The 22727-nt window shown below is 43.7% G+C and overlaps 1 protein-coding gene across 1 annotated transcript in view; it reads right to left on the bottom strand.

Annotated features, from left to right (window-relative positions):
• LOC129712930 (ras-GEF domain-containing family member 1A-like) overlaps nt 1-22727 on the bottom strand; it is a 177581-nt gene that overhangs the window by 117035 nt on the left and 37819 nt on the right. The window contains exon 2 of the mRNA XM_055661713.1: nt 9098-9204. The gene's annotated coding sequence lies outside the window, so the exon portion shown is untranslated. The remainder of the gene's footprint in view (nt 1-9097; nt 9205-22727) is intronic.

The following is a 22727-nucleotide window of genomic DNA, read 5'->3' as shown; positions in this document are numbered from 1 at the left end:
CCTCCATTTACAACTGGTCACTCTGGGACAAATTGGACAAATTGACCCATGAGCCAGCAAAGGGATTAATGGCCAACTGGCCCTCTCTGCTGCACTGTTCTACAATCCATTGAAATACACCTTGATGAAAACAGTTCCTCTTTACACAGCCGTGTCATCGCCTGTACATCCTCCTCCAGAGAAGGAGCCACACTTGTACTCATCGTCCATTGATCTCTTGTCAAAGTTAATGGTTTCTTAATGATGCGTCAATGTTTACCTGTCAGCCTCAGCGGCGACTCTGGCACCTGGACGGCCCTGTGGCTGAGAGTGCGCTACATGCAGTGGGTTAAGAATAAGTACAACCTGTGCACACACTCCTGTGTGAGTGATGTGTGAGTGATTTACTGCACTTGGATGGATCAGCAGGAAAAATATCCAATTACAGCCAAAATCCAATAACTTGCTATCCGATTGCCAGCGAATCCTGATAGATTGACACCTGGCTCATGGGATCCCTCATGCTCCCTGTAAATGCACTGGCTCCCTGCTCCCATACCTCTTATAAGCTCAATGAGATTCTGTTTCCAGCTTTATCACCCCATTGGGGCTCAGTTCCTCTAGAAACATAGAAACATAGAAAATAGGTGCAGGAGGAAGCCATTCGGCCCTTTGAGCCAGCACCGCTATTCATTGTGATCATGGCTGATCGTCCCCAATCAATAACCCGTGCCTGCCTTCCCCCCATATCCCTTGATTCCACTAGCCTCTTAGTGGAAACTTTCTAACCTCTTGTAGAAGGGAAATCCAATCAAAGACTGTATTCCACATGAGAACTGGGTTCAAGTTCAAGTGAGTTTATTGTCATGTGTCCCTGATAGGACAATGAAATTCTTGCTTTGCTTCAGCACACAGAACATAGTAGGCATTGACTACAAAACAGATCAGTGTGTCCATATACTATAATATAAATATATACACACATGAATAAATAAAATGATAAAATGCAAATAACATATTGAATAACAGGTTGAATTCCTAATTCCTATAAACTCACTGGGACCCTGTTCCCACGAACAAAACTCACCAGTGCCCAGTTTCTAGTGCTCCCTTTAAACTTAGAAAAAAGGACAGGAAATGCTGGCTACTATACAACAGGACACAAAGTGCTGGAGTAACTCAGCAGGTCAGGCAGCATCTCTGGAAAACATGGATCGGTGTTGTTTCAGTTTGAGACTCATCTGAAGAAGGACCTGAAAGTCACCAACACATGTTCTCCAAAGACGCTGCCTGACCTGCTGAGTTATTCCAGCACTTTGAGCCCTCTCCCCTTAAACTTACTGGGGTTGGTTCTCTGCACTCTTTCTAGACTCATCTAATTCACTGAAGGTTTTATTCACTGGTGTGGCCTCTGTGAAAAAAAGTGAATTAAAAGTTGGATGAAGTATCACCATCCAATAATCGGGGAACTCTGTCAATGTGGGAATCCAGGGAGCTTTACAATGGATTTGGTTTCCCTTATTAAATCCATTTCCAGAGGCCAATTAACCTACAAATCTGCTTGTTTTTGGATATGGGATGAAACCAGAGCACCTGGAGGAAACCCACATGATCACAGGAAGAACGCAAAAACTCCACACAGACAGCACCTGAGCTCAGGATTGAACCCGGGTATTTGAAGCTTCGAGGCAGCGGCTCGACCAGCTGCACCACAGGGGTGGGGGAATTCCAAGAATTCACTACCCTCTGCAGGCAGAAATGCCTACTCTGAAGTGCGGTCACTGTTGCAATGTTGGAAATACTGTTGACAATTCGTGCAAGATCCCACACAAAAAAACATGATAATAAGCAAATAATCAGTTTTAGCAAAGTTGGTTGAGGCATTGAGATCTTGACTTGGAGAAATTTCCATTACTCCTTATAAAAATAGTGACATCAAATCCTTTACATCCACCTTAGACCAAAAAGGCATCTCTAGCACGGGAGGAAGGGCCATGGAATTTAACTTGAGCTGACACTTTTTCAACTCAGGTGCTAAAGTCTTAAGCAGTGAGAAATAGCATAGTCAGGCACTCGTAAGAGTACACCTAGACAAAACATGTAAGGTCGTGACTCTCCTGACAATGCAAGTTTGCTAAAGGCAGGTCCTCAATCATGAGTCCAAGTGCCGCAGAGATGGCGAGATCAAAGAGTTAATGTCATTCGACTCAAGAGGGACAAACGGGAGCATTGGTGACCGATGTAGAAAGGCAGGCATGGAGCAATTACTAAATTGGCCTGAAATGTGGTACTCAGACAAAATATAGGCCCAATTTTGTTTGTCATAAATCATATTTATTAAAGCATTCAACCCTCTAGTTCTTCTGCCATGGCTTTTTAATTGGGCATTCATAAAGCATGCATACTTATGAAACAGATAGCTCATAAACAGTGTGTGCAGTGGACGAGAATGCTTAATTCATTGATGTGACTGACACACATTGTATTGCTTGCTAATTGGTGTTCTGACATAGACCATTTGGCCCATCTGTCTCTGCTGGTGTTTATTTTCCACCTATTTTCCACTGTTCCTCATCTAACCAATTAATACATCCTACAGAGATAGACAAAAAGAGCTGGAGTAACTCAGCGGGACAGGCAGCTTCTCCGGAGAGAAGGAATGGGTGATGTTTCAGGTCGAGAATCTTCTTTAGACGTTAGGGACACAGAGGAGGATTTGGTAGACAACAAGAAGGAGGATGGGAGCAGCAAAGGTATGGGTGATGGAACAACAGGCCAGAGGACTAAGAATGGGCACAAAAAGCTGAAGTCACTCAGCCGGACAGGCAGCATCTCTGGAGAGAAGGAATGGGTGATGTTTCGGGTTGAGACACGTCACCCATTCCTTTTCTCCAGAGATGCTGCCTATCCCGCTGAGTTACTCCAGCTTTTTGTGTCTATCTTCAGTTTAAACCAGCATCTGCAGTTCCTTCTTACACATAGAGGACTAAAAAGTCAGGCAACAGAAATCCCGTCTTCATTAGGCAGCCTTTATTATGAACGCTTGGTTTTGCTAGCATTTTCACACATGGGCTATTAACCAGTAGCAGATTCTAGAGGATATTTCAAGACAGATCAAATGCACTGAATATCGTGAATGCAACGCTAAAATCAATGGACCAGTGCATTCTAATCTTTTAAGCTTGTCACGGTAACTGGACATTTCCCCGAGTGTTAATGTTTGCAATGAATGTGAGAAAACAAGGTTGGATCATTGCCCCCATCCTATCATGAAAATAACTTGGTGGAAATTTACCATAAATTGGCCACAGAGGTGTGGGAACAAGGAAACGCAGATGCTGGAATGGAGATCAAAACACAAAGTGCTGGAGGAACTCAGCAGGCCAGGCAGCGGTACAGACTGAAAATGGGTCTCGATCTGAAATGTCGCTTATTCATTCCCCCCACTAATGTTCCCTGACCCGCTGAGTCCTACCAGCATTTTATGTTTTGAACTATGTTATAGAAATGTAGAAACTGTAGTAGAAATGTATTGTTTATTGAATGAGATGAGGGTAACAGCCATGGACATTAAGGTTGCATCTGAAGGTGTTTGGCATTAAGAAGGTCTGGTTGAACTGAAGTCAATGGACTTCATGGGATGTGGTTATTCCAGATTAATGCAACATTCCTATAGCTGGGTAACAGGAACTGCACATGTTACTCCAAATGTGGTCTCATCAATGTCTTCTACGCTGTAGCATGATGTCACAACTTCTGGAGTGATTACCCCTGCCGATGAAGATAAACAGGCCAAATGCCTTCTTCACCACCCTGTCTACCTGTGTCGCCACTTTCAGAAACTTGTACGCCATGCTCTAGAACATTGCCCCCCACCACTCACTGTGTAAGTCTTGCCCTAGTTTGACACAAAAATATCCATGTTTGTCAGTGTTAAACTCCATCTGCCATTCCTTGGCCCACTTCCTGAATCGATCCAGGTCCTTTTGTAAAATTAGATGAATTGCACAGAGGCGTAGCTGGTAGAGCTTATGCCTCAGCAGAACCAGAAAACTGGGCTCGATCCTAACCTCAGGAGCTCACTGTGTGGAGTTTACACTTTCTCCCTATGACCGCGAGGGTTTCCTCCAGATGCATTGGTTTGGTCCCACATCCCAAAGACGTGCGGGCTTGTAGGTTAATTGGCATTTGTATATTGTCTCTTGTGTGTAGGGAGTGGATGAGAAGATGGGATGACATAGAACTATTGTGATTAGCTGATTGATGATCGGCATGGACTCAGAGGCCAAAGGGCCTGTTTTCATGCTGTCTCTCTAAACTCTATATTGCTTAGACCGGAAGGGAGGGAGCAGCATTTAGGGCAAGATTTATGAATGTCCTACAAACCATATTCATTAGCACTGCTAAATATCTGCTGATGTGAAATAAGTTATCATCTAAACTAGTTTTTCATGCAGATGCACCTGATTTAAATGGCTTGTCGGCGTTGTGTTTTAAAATTATTCAAATAAAATTACCGCCATAATCATTTGTGTAGGCTCTACAAAGGATTTCAGTAGCAAAATCATGATGAGAAAATGATTTGTCGCATTCAGGAACCCTATTTTAACCGTGAACCGTTGGCAATATTCACAAAGGATGCCCGACAGAAATGCTTTTCTTTTTAAAGATCATGATGGATGTTCAGAATTTCCTTTTTTTATTTGGAATTATGACAATAACTGTGCTTGATTTGCGAGCCCCAAGTACTTCAGTTTATTTTCCGCACAAAGAAATTCCCTTGGTAGTAAAATTGCAAACTACTCTACGACGGCAAACTATTTGCTCCATGAATGAGATAGATTGTCTTGTCTTTGGGTGCACCTGAAATATAATTCTTTTCCTATTTAATATCCTCGCACATTAATCCACACCATTAACATTGTTCATTTCTTCCTGCGTATGCAGCAGCATCATACCTGTTTATATCAATTTTAGGTGCAAAATATTTGAAAAAACTTAACATTATGCAGATTAAGTGGGAAATAAAATTGCCACTAGGTTAAATATTCCATAAATTATCTTTAAGTGTTAATAAAGTTGTCAGGAAAATGCAGAGCTATGTAATTTATCGTCGGAATGTATTGCTAAAGTACAACTCGAAGTGTAAGGAATGTTCTTGTAATACTATTAGTGTGAGGTGCTGACTGTGAAGGTTGAGGCTATCTTTTAAGTGCACTAGAGGATGGCCCTGTACTTTGGATCATTATCCTACTGCTTAACATTACAGCAAAATGCAGCGTCGGATACCCGGGTTCGATCCCGACCACGGGTGCTGTCTGTACGGAGTTTGTACATTCTCCCCGTGGCATGCGTGGGCTTTCCCCGAGATCTTCGGTTTCCTCCCACATTCCAAAGACGTATAGGTTTGTAGGTTAATTGGCCTGGTAATTGTAAAAATTGTCCAGTATAAACTTGTCCAACTTCCAGTTTAGTCCCTGGTGGACGCTTCGTGATGTACAAGGTGCAAGGTACAAGGTGCAAGGTGCAAGGTAGGGAGGAACTGCAGATGCTGGTTTACACTGAAGATCGACACTAAATGCTGGAGCAACTCAGCGGGACAGGCAGCATCTCTGGAAAGAAGGAATGGGTGATGTTTCAGGTCGAGACCCTTTTTCAGACTTAGAGTCAGGGTAGAGGGAAACTAGAGATATGAAAGGGTATGCAAGGGGTCTTCCCTGTGGCTATCAAACTATACAACTCCGCCCCCTTCTGTCGTGGGGTAGACTGAGACCGACTCCCCTCAACCCCCCTACCCACCCCCCCCCCCCCCCATCCCCAATCTTTGCACATCCCCAATCCTTTCCACTCGTCACTTTAATTTCATGTTTCATTTATTTTATGTTTTTACGACTGTTGGCAGATCAATTTCCCTCCTGGGATGAATAAAGTTCTATCGTATCATATCGTAAGGTGTGAAAATGACAGATCAAAGCAGACAATGTTTAAGGATAAAAGGTACACAAAACTGCTGGAGAAACTCAGCGGGTGCAGCAGCATCTATGGAGCGAAGGAAATGGCGACGTTTCGGGCCGAAACCCTTCTTCAGACAGATATGAAGGGTTTAGAATAGTTTGTTGTTGAAGGGAAGGTGACAATAAGGCACACAAATTGTGCAATTAATCAGGAGGACAGTGAAACTAGTCAGAGAACTAGGGTGGGGAGGGACAGAGTCACGTTTTCGGCTCCAGTTGAACCCATACTATCAGGCTGATAATATCACCTGGCTCCAGACAATGTGGGCCCAGCACTGCACTGTTGAAGGTGCAGTTTGTCTGATGATTCAGCAACCTCTTAAACACTAGTTTTAAGGTGTCTTGTACAGCACAAATGCCACAAGTTTAAGAATTATTGAGAAGGCTTGGGTGGAGGTAATGAACAAGGGGCAACTGCAAGATGGGTTTCGGCCCAAAACGTTGCCTATTTCCTTCGCTACATAGATGCTGCTGCACCCGCTGAATTTCTCCAGCATTTTTGTCTACCTTCGGTTTTTCAGCATCTGCAGTTCCTTCTTAAAAGCTGCAAGAAATAATTACTTATGGAGGCACAAGGAACCGCAGATGTTGGAATCTTGAACAAAATAAAAAGTGCTGGAGGAACACACTGGATCAAGGAACATCTGTGGAGGGAATGGACAGACAACCCTTTGGGTCGGGAGCCTTCTTCAGACTGACGGTAGAGAGGGGAGAATCCTGGGAAGAGAGGTCGGGACAAGACAAAACCTGGCAAGCGATAGGTGGATTCATATGAGGGATTGATTGGCACGTGGGCAGAGTAAATGATAAGGGGATGAAAGGGTGGCGGATGAGGAGAAAAGAGGAGTGAAATGTGAAGGCAGAAGGAGGAATATAGGTGGAAGAGTGCAGGGGGGAGGGGAAAGAGAAGTGAGAATGTTTTTTTCCTACATAATGGCTCCATCAGTGCTCATGCTAAAATGCTTTTTCCATCAGAGAGCTTTACCACTTGGAACTTCTGAGGTTGGTGTGGCTTAGAAAATTACTGCTTCTGTCTGAAATGAGCAGAGAGTAACCCGTCGGTTGATGGGAAGCCACATACGGCAAACAGCAGGCCTGCCCTGCTGCGCTAATGATTATTATTTGATTATCTTTCTATTTAGTAATTTTACAGGCGTGCAGCTGTTTCCTCCAGTGTACAATCTTCATCAAAATAAGGTATAAAAAATTAATCAACCTGGAGAATTACAACAGCCCTCACTTAAGCAGTAGGAAAGAACGGCAGATGCTGGTTTAAATCAGAATTCCCAATTTGACCTTTCTGTCCTGGGCCTCCTCCATTGTCTGAGTGAGGCCCAGCGCAACTTGGAGGAACAGCACCTCATATTTCGTTCGGGTAGCTTACACCCCAGCGTTATGTACATTGACTTCCCAAACGTCAAATAGCCCTTGCTTTCCTTCTCTCTCCATACCCTTCCCCTTCCCCGTTCCCCCATCAGTCTTACTGTCTCCGACTACATTCTATCTCTGTCCCGCCCACTCCCCTGACATCAGCCTGAAAAAGGGTCTCGACCTGAAACCTCACACATTCCCTCTCACCAGAGATGTTGCCTGTCCTGCTGAGTTTCTGTAGCAATTTGTGTCTACCCTCGCTTACATCCTGCTCTTATCATAACCAGATGAACAATGTTTGATAGGCACAACATTCTGGGACGGACAGCATCTCTCGAGAGAAGGAATGGGAGACATTTCGGATCGAGACCCTTCTTCAACGTTTGATGTTGCATCTCCTTGGGAGATATTTGGAGATATCAGCAAAAGCTTGATCAGAAAAGTGGACTTTTTATGGAGCACCTCAAAAGGCAAAGGAGTGGTGAAAGGGAAGAGAAAGATTTAGAGAGAAAGATAGGAAGAGATGGAGCCAGTGGACTGAGGGAGAGCTGAGAAGGGGAGGAGAAAGTAAGGACTACCTGAAATTAGAGAAGTCAATGTTCATACCGCTGGGGTGCAAGGTCCTCCAATTTACAGTGGTCCTCACTCTGGCCATGGAGTAGGCCCAGGACAGAAAGGTCGGATTCGGAATGGGAGGGGGAGTTGAAGTGCTGAGATCAGGTTGGTTATTGCGAACCGAGCGGAGGTGTTGGGCGAAGCGATCGCCAAGCCTACACTTGGTCTCACCGATGTAGAGCAGCTATATTTTCTGCCTGTCCTGCTGGTGTTTCCAACATTTTTACTTTCAGGTATAGACTTTCCAGACTTGTGTGCTCAGGTGTCCAACATTCCAACCATTGCCATTCCAAGCATTAGATCAATAATTCTCTCTCAATTAATATTTCGATAAAACAGTTAACCTGAGCTTTATTGTATTGCTGTTAGTGGGAGTTTGCTGTGTTCAAATTGTTTTTCCATGTTTCCTATGTCATAATGGTACAACACTTCAAAAGCACATTGTTGGCTGTATTGCCCCTGTCCCACTTAGGAAACCTGAACGGAAACCGAGACTTTGTGCCCCACCCAAGGTTTCTGTGGGGTTCCTGGAGGCTCCTGGCGGTTTTTGTCAATCTCCCTACCTGCTTCCACTACCTGCAACCTCCGGCAACCACCTGCAACCTCCGGAAACCGCATGGAAACCTTGGGTGGGGTGCAAAGTCTCCAGAGGTTTCCGTTCAAGTTTCCTAAGTGGGACAGGGACATAACTCACTTCAGAAGCAACAGTAAGGAAAGATGCTATAAAAATACAAATCTCTCTGTCAATCCTGAAGACGTTTGGGGTAAGATTATCACTGCTTATTCCTGTGCTATAGAATCGCAATGAAATGGATATCATTGCTATTTCACATTAAACCGGCCTTCAGTTCCCAATGCCAGAATGTATCTGAAAATATTGTTGGCTTCTTAACAGCATCACCACAGTAAGTATAACACATGTCCGTCCCTACACGATTATCTCTCTTGGAAGCTGAAGATTCTTAAATTCATCAATAATTCATCCCTTCTAACATCAGGGATTAGTTTAAGAATTTGCGCTTTTACCAGTTTAAACTTCAAACCTTATATTCAGGCTGATATGTATTACCCGATAGCTCAATTAGTGCTCAATGAACGATACTAATGTGAAGTTTTACCTTGAAAGTCCGGACTGATGCTCCTGTTGCCTTGCAAGTCCTGTTTATTACCAGTCATTAGCAAGCCTGGTCCAGACTTGGACAGTGCATCAAAACCAGTCCCAGAGCTGAAAGAGGAAATGTAACAGATTGTACCCAGCAGCTATATTGGAATGAAAAGAAATGAAATCTGCACTTCAAAATACAGTGCCTAAACACAACTCCTACACAGATCGCTTTAATTATCTCTGTCTCACTCAGACTGGGCATTGTTTGGCTGTAAATTATAAATTCACAACCTGTGGTGCTCTGCGCTGGAACACTAATTCTGAGCCTTTCAGGCTGATTGCAGGAATACTTTGTTACTACCTGCTATGAGTTGGCGAAAAGGAATTGCAAGCCTCGTCTACAATGACTGTCAAGAAAATATATTTCACTAACAGTATGTGGTTGTTCTCTCTTTATTGTAAATTATTGGATCTGATCAAGGTAGGATCTTCACTACAATGGCAGATTGGGTGACTGCTTTGCATTCCACCCTGTCCACAGGGTGATCCTGAGACTCTACTTTAATCCCAGCCCCATAGCAGAAGCGTCCACATCACGGGGCTGGAAACTGGAAGTATCCCGAGCTAATCCTGCTACCACATCATCTATTGCAACAAGTGATGGCTCCCACTGATTGTCGCCAGAAGCTTGCGTCCTTGTTCAGGACAGACGATGACAGCGATGTCAACATTTGAAACATAGAAGATGGACACGAAAGAGGATCCCATTCTGACTTCTTCCTTGGAACACGATAATGAGTTCAACAATTTAAATAACCAGCCTAGAAAAATAATTCTATATACAGTGGCTTGCAAATGTATTCATACTCCTTGAACTTTTCCACATTTTGTCACGTTACAACCACAAACGTAAATGTATTTTATTGGGATTTTATGTGATAGACTAACACAAAGTGGGGCATAATTGTGAAGTGGCAGGAAAATGATACATGGTTTTCAAATTATTTTCCTTCCACTTCACAATTATGCGCCACTTTGTGTTGGTCTATCACATAAAATCCCAATAAAATCCATTTATGTTTGTGGTTGTAACGTGACAACATGTGGAAAAGTTCAAGGTGTAGGAATACTTTTGCAAGCCACTGTATTTGGTTTAGTTTAGAGATACACCACTTGGTCTATTTAGTTTAGAGATACGCCACTTGGCCCACATGAGCAAAGGTTCCATGGATAGTAGAGTTCCAGGTACTGGTCTCAATGTTCTTGACACTCTGCTTATCCCCATCACAGGGTTCAACAATTTAAATAACCAGCCTTGAAAAATAATTCTACATATTTGGTTTAGTTTAGATACACCCCTTGGCCTGTAGAGGCCACGCTAACCAATGAGCACCCATATATTTGTTCTATTCCTCACACTAGGGACATTCTACAGAAGCCAATTAGCCTGCAAACCTGCACGTCTTTGGAGTGTGGAAGGAAGCTGGAGCACCTGGGGAGAACACAAGGGAGAATGTAGAAACTCCACACACAGACAGCACCCGTAGTCAGGATTGAACCCGGGACTCTGGCGCTGTAAGGTAACAATACCGCTGCGCCACTGTGCCACCCCAAATATGTCTGAAACAAAACATTGTAAGTGTATCATCCTGCTGGAACTTGGTCTTTCAGTTTATGATTTCCACTCGATCTTTTACTCGCTCTGTCCTTGCTGGCAGACGATATTTCACTTACAGACGTTAACTTGTTCAGTGTGGATGTTCTGAGGACAGAAGCAAAAGTTTCATGGATAGAAGAGTGTCAGGTGTTGGTCACAAGGCTCTTAGCACTCTGCATACCCTGGACCAAGCATGGATGCCCCATATCTGCAAAGGTTCCATGGATAGAAGAGTTCCAGGTACCAATCTCAATGTTCAAGAAGGATCTGCAGATGCCAGAAAATCGAAGGTAGACAAAATTGCTGGAGAAACTCAGTGGGTACGGCAGCATCTATGGAGCCAAGGCACTGGTCTCAATCCTCTTGGCACTCTGCTCATCCCCATCACAGGAGCTCTGGGTTCCTCCTTGGCTCTTTGCTACTGCATGTGGGCTCTAGGCTTACAGAGATTGTTTTTATCCAAGATTTACTTTTACCTTGATTATTACAACCTTCAAACAAGTCTCACTGCAAATTCTGCAGCAGCAGTGAAAGCGAGCACAGCATGGAGGTCTACACTCTGGAATCACTCCGAGACTTCTCAAGCCCTGTTGTGTCAATCTGTTTCTGTGAAGGTAGATCAATCAAGCAGTGGGAACTGCTCGAGGCTCCCTCCACTCACCTTCTCCACAAACCTGCCTATAAATACCATGAGTACAGGAACAGGAACAGAAAATGATGAAAATACTCAGCAAGCCTCAGCCTCCGCGGAGAGTTAATATTCTGATGTCAATAATCTTTCATCAGTCAGAGGCTGGGTAATGGAGTCTGCTTGACTCAGTTCCATCATCGATGATGGATGTTATGAATGTGATGGGAAACTCTTTATTGCCCGATGAATGTGGTGCCTCCAACAGGGCAAAGCAGTCCACCTCATTGTCCTCGATCAGCACAGTCCAATTCCAGCCTATGTTCTCCAGAGATTCTGCCTGACCTGTGGAGTTACTCAAGCACTTTGTATCCTTTTTGTAAACCAGCATCTGCAGCCACTTTGTGCCTATATTCTACCACCATTAGTCTAAAGGGCCCGTCTCACTAGGCGTTTTTTCGGCGACTGTCATGGTCGTAGCAGGTCTCTGAAAAAAACAGCGACTGGGCTATTGGGCCTGTCCCACTTGGATGATTTTTTAGGCGACTGCAGGCGACTCCGACAATGGAATTCACCAGTCAGCACCAGCGTCAACTTACATAGAAACATAGAACATAGAAAATGCAGGAGTAGAGGCCATATGGCCCTTCGAGCCTGCACCGCCATTCAATATGATCATGGCTGATCATCCAACTCAGTATCCCGTACCTGCCTTCTCTCCATACCACCTGTCGGGGTCACCTGGAGACAACCAATGACAACCTACGACAGCACCTACGTCAGGAGAAGACATGATATTACAAGCCCACATCGCCGACTCTCGCCGAAAAGTTTGGAACATTTCAAAATCCAGCGGTGACCAGAAAAACGCTACGAATCTTTGCGCGACTGAGGAGACGACTACTCACGCCCATACAGGTGACACCCCAGTTACAGCCTAGTCGCTAGCAGTCGCCTCAAAAATATCGCCTAAGTGGGACGGGTCCTTAACTCTGACTGAGGCTGTGTTCGTTTTGTTCACCCACTTGGGTGTGTGGATTGGTGGGAATCTTTGTAAGCATCTTATCGATCTATTGGCACTGTCTTTAAACAGATCAGATGTTTTACACCAGTGGACTCAGGGTAAAGAGCCCTTGTGATGTTACTTCATTGTATTGAATCATCCCGTCTCCCACTTCACGAAAGAACACTCTTCAAAATTAGCATCACATTGAACAACAGGCTAAAAATAAATGACTTATGCATGTATATTCAGTACTTAAATTAGGAAAAGCTTTGATCAGTAAGAACTATTTTCACTGACAAAGGGGCCAATGATAAGAAACAGATTAAACATCGGGAGGCAAAAGGAGAATTTAAATGTGCAGTGAATTGTTATAATTTGAAATGCCTTGCCTGAAAGGTCAGAAGGAAGACAATACTAACTTTCAAAAAGAAATAGATATGTACACAACAACTGCATTCAATTGTGATACAGTGAAATTGGACAGTTAGCTCTTTCAAAGAACCAGAACATGTACAATGGGCTGCTTTGCTTGTGGAAACCTCTGCATCTCTCCTCCACTTTAGCATGCACGATAACCTTACATTATTGACAACACCTTTCATCACTTGTACCCCTATCTCTGTAACAAAAACAGAACATACTCTGCAGCTCAGGAGGCAACTGTGGAGGGTGAAACTGATTTTAGACAATAGACAATAGGTGCAGGAGTAGGCCATTTGGCTCTTCGAGCCAGCAACGCCATTCAATGTGATCATGGCTGATTCAATACGGAAACAGGCCCTTCAACCCATCGGATCTGCACCGACCAGCAATCCCTGCAAGTTAATACGATCCTACACACACAGATTTAGTATAGATGACCCAAAACGTCACCTATTACTTTATTCCAGAAATGCTGCCTGACCCACTGAGTTACTCCAGCATTTTGTATCTATCCTTAATATGTTGATAGGGCTGGCTCTGTTTTACTCTCAACAGATGCTCCCCAACTATCAGTACTTTCTGTTTCCATTTCAGATTTCCAGCATCTGCAATGTGTTACTTTTAAATTAAGGCATTTTTCATTCTGCCATCGAATAGTGTAAATATCACTGAGCTAATCCCAGTGTTTGCTTTTTTTAATCGCGGCTTTATTAACACGTTTACTTTGAGCAGGCTACATCTTCAACCTGCAAGCAGTCTGTGATATAAATTACTTTTCCATATTTTATACATATACCTTAGAACAAGGCGATTCAGGTTCACAGTTTATTGGAACCTTGTGCATTATTTTCTTTTCCAATATATCTATCAATATGTGGCTAGGGGATGAATTTTATTTTTTACTGCTCCTAGTACGTTTTGGAATTGTTTTCTGCAAGTTAAGTGTGGGAGAAATTCAGGCTAAGATTCTATGGCATTACCCCTGCAGTAATGGTATTAGAACGGAGCTTAATATGCACAGACCAGCAGTCAGATAAAACAAATCAACTTCTCCCAAAATAAATAAACTTATGGAGTAAAAGCCAGCTAGAAATCTGATTTTCAGGGGCTCAAAGAGAGACATGCAAGGCATTAAAACAAACTGATCTAGTATTGAAGGTTGAATCATTTATTCAACATCTTGTTTTGTTTTTCAGGTAAGCAGGTGGATAAATTCAGCTCTATTTGCTGCGCTAAAAGAAGAGGAAAGACTTTCCCCTTGATTCGATTCATCTCCTTCACATTTATTTCCTTTGAAAAGACAGAAGCAGATGAGTGAAGGTCATTGGACACACTGCCAATACTCCCACGAGTCTATTGTTGCCAATTATTGATGAATTCCTCGCTCTGTATTCTGCAGCTTATACGCGGACTACACTGTAATTCAGAAGGCCAGCTGATTTCGATTTCACACAACTATGTTGAGAAAGTGTTTAAATTCATGAGAGGAATAGATCGGGCCTCTTGCCCAGAGTAGGTGAATCGAGGACCAGATGACATAAGTTTAAGGTGAAGGGGAAAAGATTTAATAGCGATCTGAGGGGTAACTTGTTCACACACTGGGTGGTGGGTGTATGGAACAAGCTGTTATAAGAGGTAGTTGAGGCTGGGACTATGCCAACGTTTAAGAAACAATTAGACAGGTACATGGATAGGACAGGTTTGGAGGGATATGGACTAAACATGGGCACGTGGGACTAGTGTAGCTGGAACCCTCTCCAAGGCAGACGTAAAGCTCACCGTTTGACCTGTTTTTACAAAATGTTAAATGGTCAGCTCGACATAGATTACAAGACCTACACCAAAACCAAACCAATTAGGAGCAGACGAGGGCATTCGATCCAACGTGATCCCAGCTACAAAGACAGATGTGTACAGCAATTCGTTCTTCCCCCGCACAATTAAAGCATGGAATAATCTCCACCCTACTATAGTTACCCAACCAGATGCAACTAAATTTAAAGTAGCACTTTCTTCCCAATAACCCTTTCTGGCTTAAGTCCTCCCTTCACCACCTCCAGTTTAAATTCCATTTGGAATATTTTGGAGGACCAAGAAAGCAAGAACCAAGAACCAAGACATGTTGGCCGGTGTGGTCAAGTTGGGCTGAAGGGCCTGTTTCCACGCAGTATTACTCTATAACACTTTTGCCAAGGATTTGTCAATACCTCTGCGGGCAAGACTGTGCAAGTCCTAATGTTTGGTGTGCAAGAGAGAAATGTACCAAGCCCAAGAATTGCCTGAGGTTGTCTGCTTTCACAGAAGAGCAAACAAATCTCTGGAGAAAGCTCCAAGCTAGGAGAGATGTGGAGACTTTGGAGAGGGTGCAGAGGTGGTTTTCCAGAACGGTACATGGCTTTGAAGGTTTCAGTTACAGGCGTTAGATAGACTTGGGTAGTTTCCTCTGAAATGTCGGAGGTTTTGGGGAGACCCCAGCGCAGAGGGAGAAGAGGAGGGAAGAGACTGCGGATCTAAGACTTTTGCCTCTATCACAGTGAGGAGATGCTGGGTGGACTCACTGTGGTGGATGTTAATATGTGTTTATTGTTGTTTATTGTATTGTATTATATGTATGACTGCTGCAATTTCGTTCAGACTTCGGTCTGAATGACAATAAAAGGCTATCTATCTATCTGATCGAAGTATATAAGGTTATGAGAGGCACAGATAGGGTAGATAGTCAGAACCTTTCTCCTGAATGGAAATGTCCAACACTGGAGGGTGTAGGTATAAGGTGAGGGGGGGGGGAAAGTTTGGTGGGAATGTGCCGGGCAAGTTTTTTTACAAGGGGCCTGGAATGTCTTTGGAGTGTGGGAGGAAACCGGAGCACCCATGGAGGCAAGTCACGGAGAGAATGTACAAACTCCACACAGACAGCATCTGTAGTCAGCGTCGAACCCGGGTCTCTGGCGTTGTAAGGCAACAACTCTACCGCTGCACCACTTTGCCACCCTGGATAGAAGGGGAATTACATAAAGGCCACACCAAGAAAGCACAGCAGAGGTTATTCACTGAAGGATGTTAGTGAAATGGATGGATTTTAAGATTAATATGTGGTTCTATATTTATCATTATTATCTCGCATTTTTTCATTTAATTCTATATTTATTTAATTGAACAAATTATATCATGGCTATGGTGGGATTTGAACTTCTGTCTTGGGATTAATGGTCCAGACACTGATTACCAGCCCAGTAATCTAACCACAGCCCCACTGCTTTTAATTACTCAGCTCAGTAAAGCAGCAATTTTTAAATGTGTTTTTTAAAAATTGATTTTTCGAAACACAGCGTGGAAACATGCACTTTGGCCCCCCGGGTCCACACCGACCATGAATTCACATTAGTTCAATCTTGTCCTACTTTCTCAGCTGCTCACTACACAAGTACACACTATTTATACATAAGCCAATTAACTTACAAGCCTGCACATCTTAGGGGTGGGGGGGGGGGGGGGGGGGGGGGGGAACTGGAGCACCTGAAGGAAACCCATGCAGTGACAGGGAGAACGTGCAAACTCCACATAGACATCAGCCAAGGTCAAGATCGAAATCGTTGTGATGTAGCAGGTCTGCCAGCTGTGCTACTGTGCTGCCCTTTTAAGAGAAATGCCTTACTGTGTTTGTCTAGTGTCTAGTGTCGTGGAGTTGCGTCTAAAATTTCCAGAAACCTCTGGGTCATCAGGAAGAGTTGACAACCATACCTACATGGTCAGTACTGCCAATATGTGTTCCACTAAGAATTGTTGGGCCCTTCGGTAAATTTTGACTTTGATCAATCAACTGGCATAGTCACACAAGGTGGAACCAGACTCTTGAGACACTGAGCCCACGGAGCATCAGAACCCCATTTACACTCCCCCCCACCCTCTGTACCAAGCGCACAAATATCAGGAGTGTGGGGCAAAAAATCGAGGAGCAGCCCCTTCAGATACACATGATCACAGTTTGGGGTTTTTTTCCCCGGAAAGGTTTTTTTTATTAGATTTTTAAACAAATGTACAATTTACAAGGGAAGGTAGAAAGCTCAAACAATTAAAAAAAACACTTAATCAAATTAAAATATTAACATTTTTATCTATAATATATGCAACATCCTGCGGTGACCAGCGTTCACAGAAGGCCTCCACAGTCCCCGTGGACATCGCGTGTTCCCTCTCTAGGGACACGCGGACACGGACGTAACCCCGGAAAAGGGGCAGGCAGCTGACCGCTGTGTGGCCGTCGACTGCCCGCTGCCTGGACCCGCGAATGGCCAGGGTCAGACCGAGAGGGAGATCCCCCCCCCATCTGTACCAAGTGCACAAATATCAGGCGTGTGGGGCTAAAATGTAGCCAAAACTCGAGGAGCAGCCCCTTCAGATACACATGGTCACAGTGGGAGTGTACAAACTGCACACAGACAGCACCAGAGGTCAGGATCGAAGCTGGGTCACTGGGACTCTCTCAGCTGCACTGTGCCGAACCGAGTGTAATTAACCTACGCCATCACAAGAGTAATAACACCCCATCCTCTTATTTCTGTGGCCAGACGTGGGTTTATGCATATGAGAGGCCACAGTGCAAATGCCAATAGGGAAATAAATACACAAGTGATTAAAAGAAAGTGCTTTGTTTTATAGAAAAAAGCTTCTCAACCAATGAATCATATTTGAAGTGATCACTATTGACTTGTTCGTAGACATTAAATATGCAGGCGCAAATGGTGCACACAGCATTTCTAGCCGGCTCAATAAGGTCACGGCAATCGTTCAGTGGGTAGTGAGGTTTGACAGAGTTCGCTGATTCTGATGCAATGGCAGAGAGATAGATTTCAACCAAGTCTCTGGGAAAGTTCATTCCAAAGCTGCCTTGGATGGTGCTCACTGCTCATCGGAAGAGGTCCTCTCATTAAAGTCAGATGAATTAGTAGTGGGCATAAAGGTTTGAATAACTCAGCGGGTCAGGCAGCATCTCTGGAGAACATTGATAGGTGACGTTTCGGGTCGGGACATAGAAACATAGAAATTAGGTGCAGGAGTAGGCCATTCGGCCCTTCGAGCCTGCACCGCCATTCAATATGATCATGGATGATCATCCAACTCAGTATCCCGTACCTGCCTTCTCTCCATACCCCCTGATCCCCTTAGCCACAAGGGCCACATCTAACTCCCTCTTAAATATAGCCAATGAACTGGCCTCAACTACCCTCTGTGGCAGAGAGTTCCAGAGATTCACCACTCTCTGCGTGAAAAAAGTTCTTCTCATCTCGGTTTTTAAAGGATTTCCCCTTTATCCTTAAGCTGTGACCCCTTGTCCTGGACTTCCCTAACATCGGGAACAATCTTCCTGCATCTAGCCTGTCCAACCCCTTAAGAATTTTGTAAGTTTCTATAAGATCCCCTCTCAATCTTCTAAATTCTAGAGAGTATAAACCAAGTCTATCCAGTCTTTCTTCATAAGACAGTCCTGACATCCCAGGAATCAGTCTGGTGAACCGTCTCTGCACTCCCTCTATGGCAATAATGTCCTTCCTCAGATTTGGAGACCAAAACTGTACGCAATACTCCAGGTGTGGTCTCACCAAGACCCTGTACAACTGCAGTAGAACCTCTCTGCTCCTATACTCAAATCCTTTTGCAATGAAAGCTAACATACCATTCGCTTTCTTTACTGCCTGCTGCACCTGCATGCCTACCCTTCTTCAGACCTAGCCTGAAGAAAGATATCAACCTGAAATGCTACCTATCTATGTTCTCCAGAGAGGCTGCCTGAGTTCTGAATTACTCCAGGTTTGTTCCCTTTGAGGTTATTAACCAGCATTGTAAGTTCCTTGTTTCCGTATTAGTAGTGGGAATAGACCACTTTGCCCCTCAGTCTTGTTCAGACCTGATTGTAACGCCAATTCCACATTCCTAACTCCCCTCAGTAACTTTTTGCTTCCCCCTCGAGATAGATAGATCAAGAATCTGCAAGAACGCTGCGTCCACTAAAATGTGGGGAAGGGAGTTTTAAATACAACATATAAAAATGTCACCCGTCTGATCTCATCCAGTTAATGGTATCTCCAAAACTGTGACAGAAAGGGCTCAGAAGTCAGTTCCTCATCAGAAGCAAACTCTGGAATACTAATCTATGGTACAACAAGATAATTAAAAAGGGCACTTGCATTTCTTTCGCACTAGCACTGCCTCGATGCTTTACAGCTAATGAAGTTCCTCGAAAGTACAGTCTCTTAACAGGAACTTTTAGCCAAATACACCACTCAATCAATCCACAGCAACTTTTTCAGAGCCAGATCATTTGTTTATAAAATGCTGCTTGAAGATTGAATAGTATCCAGGACACGAGGGAATAGGTACTTGCTATTTTTCAGAACGGTGCCATGGCATATTAGCATCTTCTGAAGGAACCCGATGGGGCTGTGATGTTTAAAGTCTCATCCAAATGATGATACCTTTGATGGTAAACAACTTTTTAAATAGCCAGTCGAACATAGAACAGTCGAGCACAGAGGCAGGATAGTGTCTGTGCCTAACATGACGCCAAATTAAACAAATAATTAGCGCAGCTGAGTGTTAGTCTACATGTTTGTCCTTATGGAGTATCTCGGGAGTGGGACTTGAACACACGCCCCTCTCAAAGGTCGGAATGTTTTCCATCAGCTTGTATAGTAACCCTGTGAAATATGGCCACAGATACAGGCTCTTGGTGGGCTTCCTCAAGCATGGCTTTTGCAAACAAATACCACTAGGCAATTGGACACAACTGTTCAGAACCCTTTTCCTGCCCATGTTGCTTACAGAATATTTTTGAATACCCAGTTATATTTCATAATTAAAAATTCTTTATGTCATAGAAGGAAACTATTCGGCCCATCGAGTCTATGCCAGCTTACAATGCATTCCCATTCTCTCATTAATTTTAATTGATACTTATTTTGCCCACATTCTGATCATTTTATCCCAGATTCAACCTCACATCTATACACAGGGACATCTTAAGTAGGCAATTAATCTACCAGTCTGCAAGTCTGTGGGACCTGATCATCTTTCTGTTTCCAATGGATACACAATTCACACCTTTTCAACCATGAGCTTAACAATTCACAATTCTTTATCTTTTGGCTTACACCTATCTTTTCGCCCCTGGCCTTTGTCCCACAATCTGCCCACCAAAAAGCCCCCTCACCGATGCTCTGTCCAGATTCTCCTCTTATCCAGCTTTCTTTTCCGCTCTCCTGCAGTCAGTCTGCAGCAGGGTTCCAACCCGAAACATCGCCTCTCCATATTCTCCAGGGATGTTGCCTGACCTGCAGGTAAACCAGCATCTGAGGTACATTGTTATAACAATATTAACACTGGTGGTCAATGGCTCACTTGGCAAATTGTATGACTCTCCTTTGTGATTCTTGATGCAAAATGGTGAAACATTGTAGTCAAAACATAAAACATAAAAACTCCAAGTGTTGGCCATTCGGTCCACATGTTTCCGTTCTGCCTTTCAACAAGGCAAATGTTTTACCTCAGTGCTACTTTCTTGTACTAACCCCATATCCCTTAATTACATTGATATATTTTGACACTTCTCCCGCAAAAACATTTTCAGTTTATCTATTTCATATAGTAGAAGAATAATACAGGAATGGTCATGAACTTCTTTAATGATACCTGTTCCCTAACATGGTATCATGTCCATCGAGAGCCTGCTGACATACTGCATTACAGCATGGTATGGCAGCTGCACCATGGCAGACAGGGAGAGGCTTCAGAGGGTAACCAGGACAGCGCAGAGGATCATTGGTTGCCCTCTCCCCTCCCTGATGGACATCTACACCTCCCGCTGCCTTAGCAGGGCAAAGAAGATCACCAAAGACAGCTCCCATCCTGCGTTTGGACTGTTCGACCTGCTGCCCTCTGGAAGGCGCTATAGGTGCATCAAATCCAGGACAAACAGACTCAGGAATAGCTGCTTCCCGAGAATTATATCTACCATAAATTCAAATCCACACATGCACTGACTACACCGCCCAACAGGACTTCCATCTGTATATATGTATGTAGCGCCGTAGAATTTGTGCACCTATTCCCCCCCCCCATCTCCCTTCTGTTTTGTTTTTCTTTTTCTTGTTTTTTGTGTAAAATTGTATGTATGCACTGAGTACGAGCAGCTTTCAGTTTCACTGTACATGTATAGTGACAATAAATGGCATATCTATATCTAAAACATGGCATACCTTGGGATCATATGGTATTAGCATTATCTGGGTATTGGTATTACCTCAGGATCACATGAAGATTTCTCATATCACTAGATGGAAAATACTCACCAAATATTACTTACAAAGCTCACTGCAATAGCGTGACTCACCGGAACTGTGTTACGGGAATATCGCAACATCTCTTAATCGAGGATGTAAAAAATTGCAAAATGGGGATGATTATTAAAGAGCTTAAAACCGTACGCTGTCTCAGGAGTTGGCCCTTCGGTCCCCATGTTTCTATTCTGCCTTTCAGCAGGGCAGATCTTTAACCTCAAAAGCACTTTACTAACCCCATACCTCTTCCTTCAATATTAATATTGGATAATTATTTGCTGCTGTTACCCCCTATCTCTGCTACAAACTCAAAAAACATCTAGTAGTTTAGTTTAGTTTAGTTTAGAGATACAGAGCGGAAACAGACCCATCGGCCCACCGAGTTCGCTCCGACCATAAATCCCCGTACACTTACACTATCCCACACACACTGGGGACAATTTACAATAATACCAAGCCAATTAGCCTACAAGCTTCTACCTCTTTGGAGTGTGGGAGGAAACTGGACCTCCGGGAGAAAACTTACGCAGGCCTCAGGGAGAATGTACAAACTCCGTACAGATAGCACCCATAGTCAGGATCGAACCCAGGTCTCTGGCGCTGTAGGGCAGCAACTCTAGCGCTCTGCTGCTGTGCCACCACGTGGTACTTCTAGGATTTCCTAGGTTCCCTGCCTGGAAACTCTAGGGAAATTATATTCAATGCTGGGGCATTGGTGTTAAGGGCCAGTCCCACTCAGGCTATTTTTAGGTGACTGCCGGAGACTGTCATAGTTGTAGCAGGTTGCGGGAAAAACGGCGACTGGACCCCTCTTCAACATAAAATTTGAAATAGAATCATTACTTTAACAACAAAAAAACGAAGTCAGCACCAGCAACAACCTACGTTAATCTGGCGACAACTACAACAGCACCTACATCAGGAGAAGTCAAGCTACGCTCATTGGCGTCAAACCCACTGTCGCCGACTGTCTCCGAAAATGTTTCAACATGTTGAAAATCCAGCAGCGACCAGAAAGACGCTACAACTCATTGGCCTGTAGTCGCCTAAAAAATAGCCTAAGTCCCTTTAATGGTAAATCTGGTATTTATTGACTGTTCCGAATTAACATTCAGTCATTCCCTAATCGCCCTGAACTGAGGCTGGATCAGCTAAGGATAATGGATTTCCTTTCCTGAAGGATATTTTGGTATTGGTTTATTCTTGCCATGTGTACTGAGAGATAATGAAACACTCTGCTTGCTTGCTGTCTAGTCAAGTCATACTGTACATGATTGTACCCAATCAAGCAATGCACAGATAGTGCAAAGAGAAAAAATACCAGCTAGAAGTGCAGTTTATAGAGTTGCAGCTTTGTAACCTTATAGTTAGAGAAAACGTTTTAGTTTAGTTTAGAGATACAGCATGGAAACAGGCCGCTCAGCTCACCAAGTCTATGCTGACCTGTTAGCACTAGATCTATGGTATCCCACATTCTCATCAACTCCCTACACATTTGGGGCCAATTTTTTTTTTTACAGTGGCCAATTAACCTAAAAAAATGTGTGTCTTTGGGATGTGGGAGAAATCCGGAGCACCCAGAGGAAACTGGAGCAC

The sequence above is a fragment of the Leucoraja erinacea genome, chromosome 34 (assembly GCF_028641065.1).
Source record: "Leucoraja erinacea ecotype New England chromosome 34, Leri_hhj_1, whole genome shotgun sequence".
Classification (NCBI taxonomy): Eukaryota; Metazoa; Chordata; class Chondrichthyes; order Rajiformes; family Rajidae; genus Leucoraja; species Leucoraja erinaceus.
Note: the sequence above shows the minus strand (reverse complement) of the source record. Positions and strands in the feature narration are given on the sequence as shown.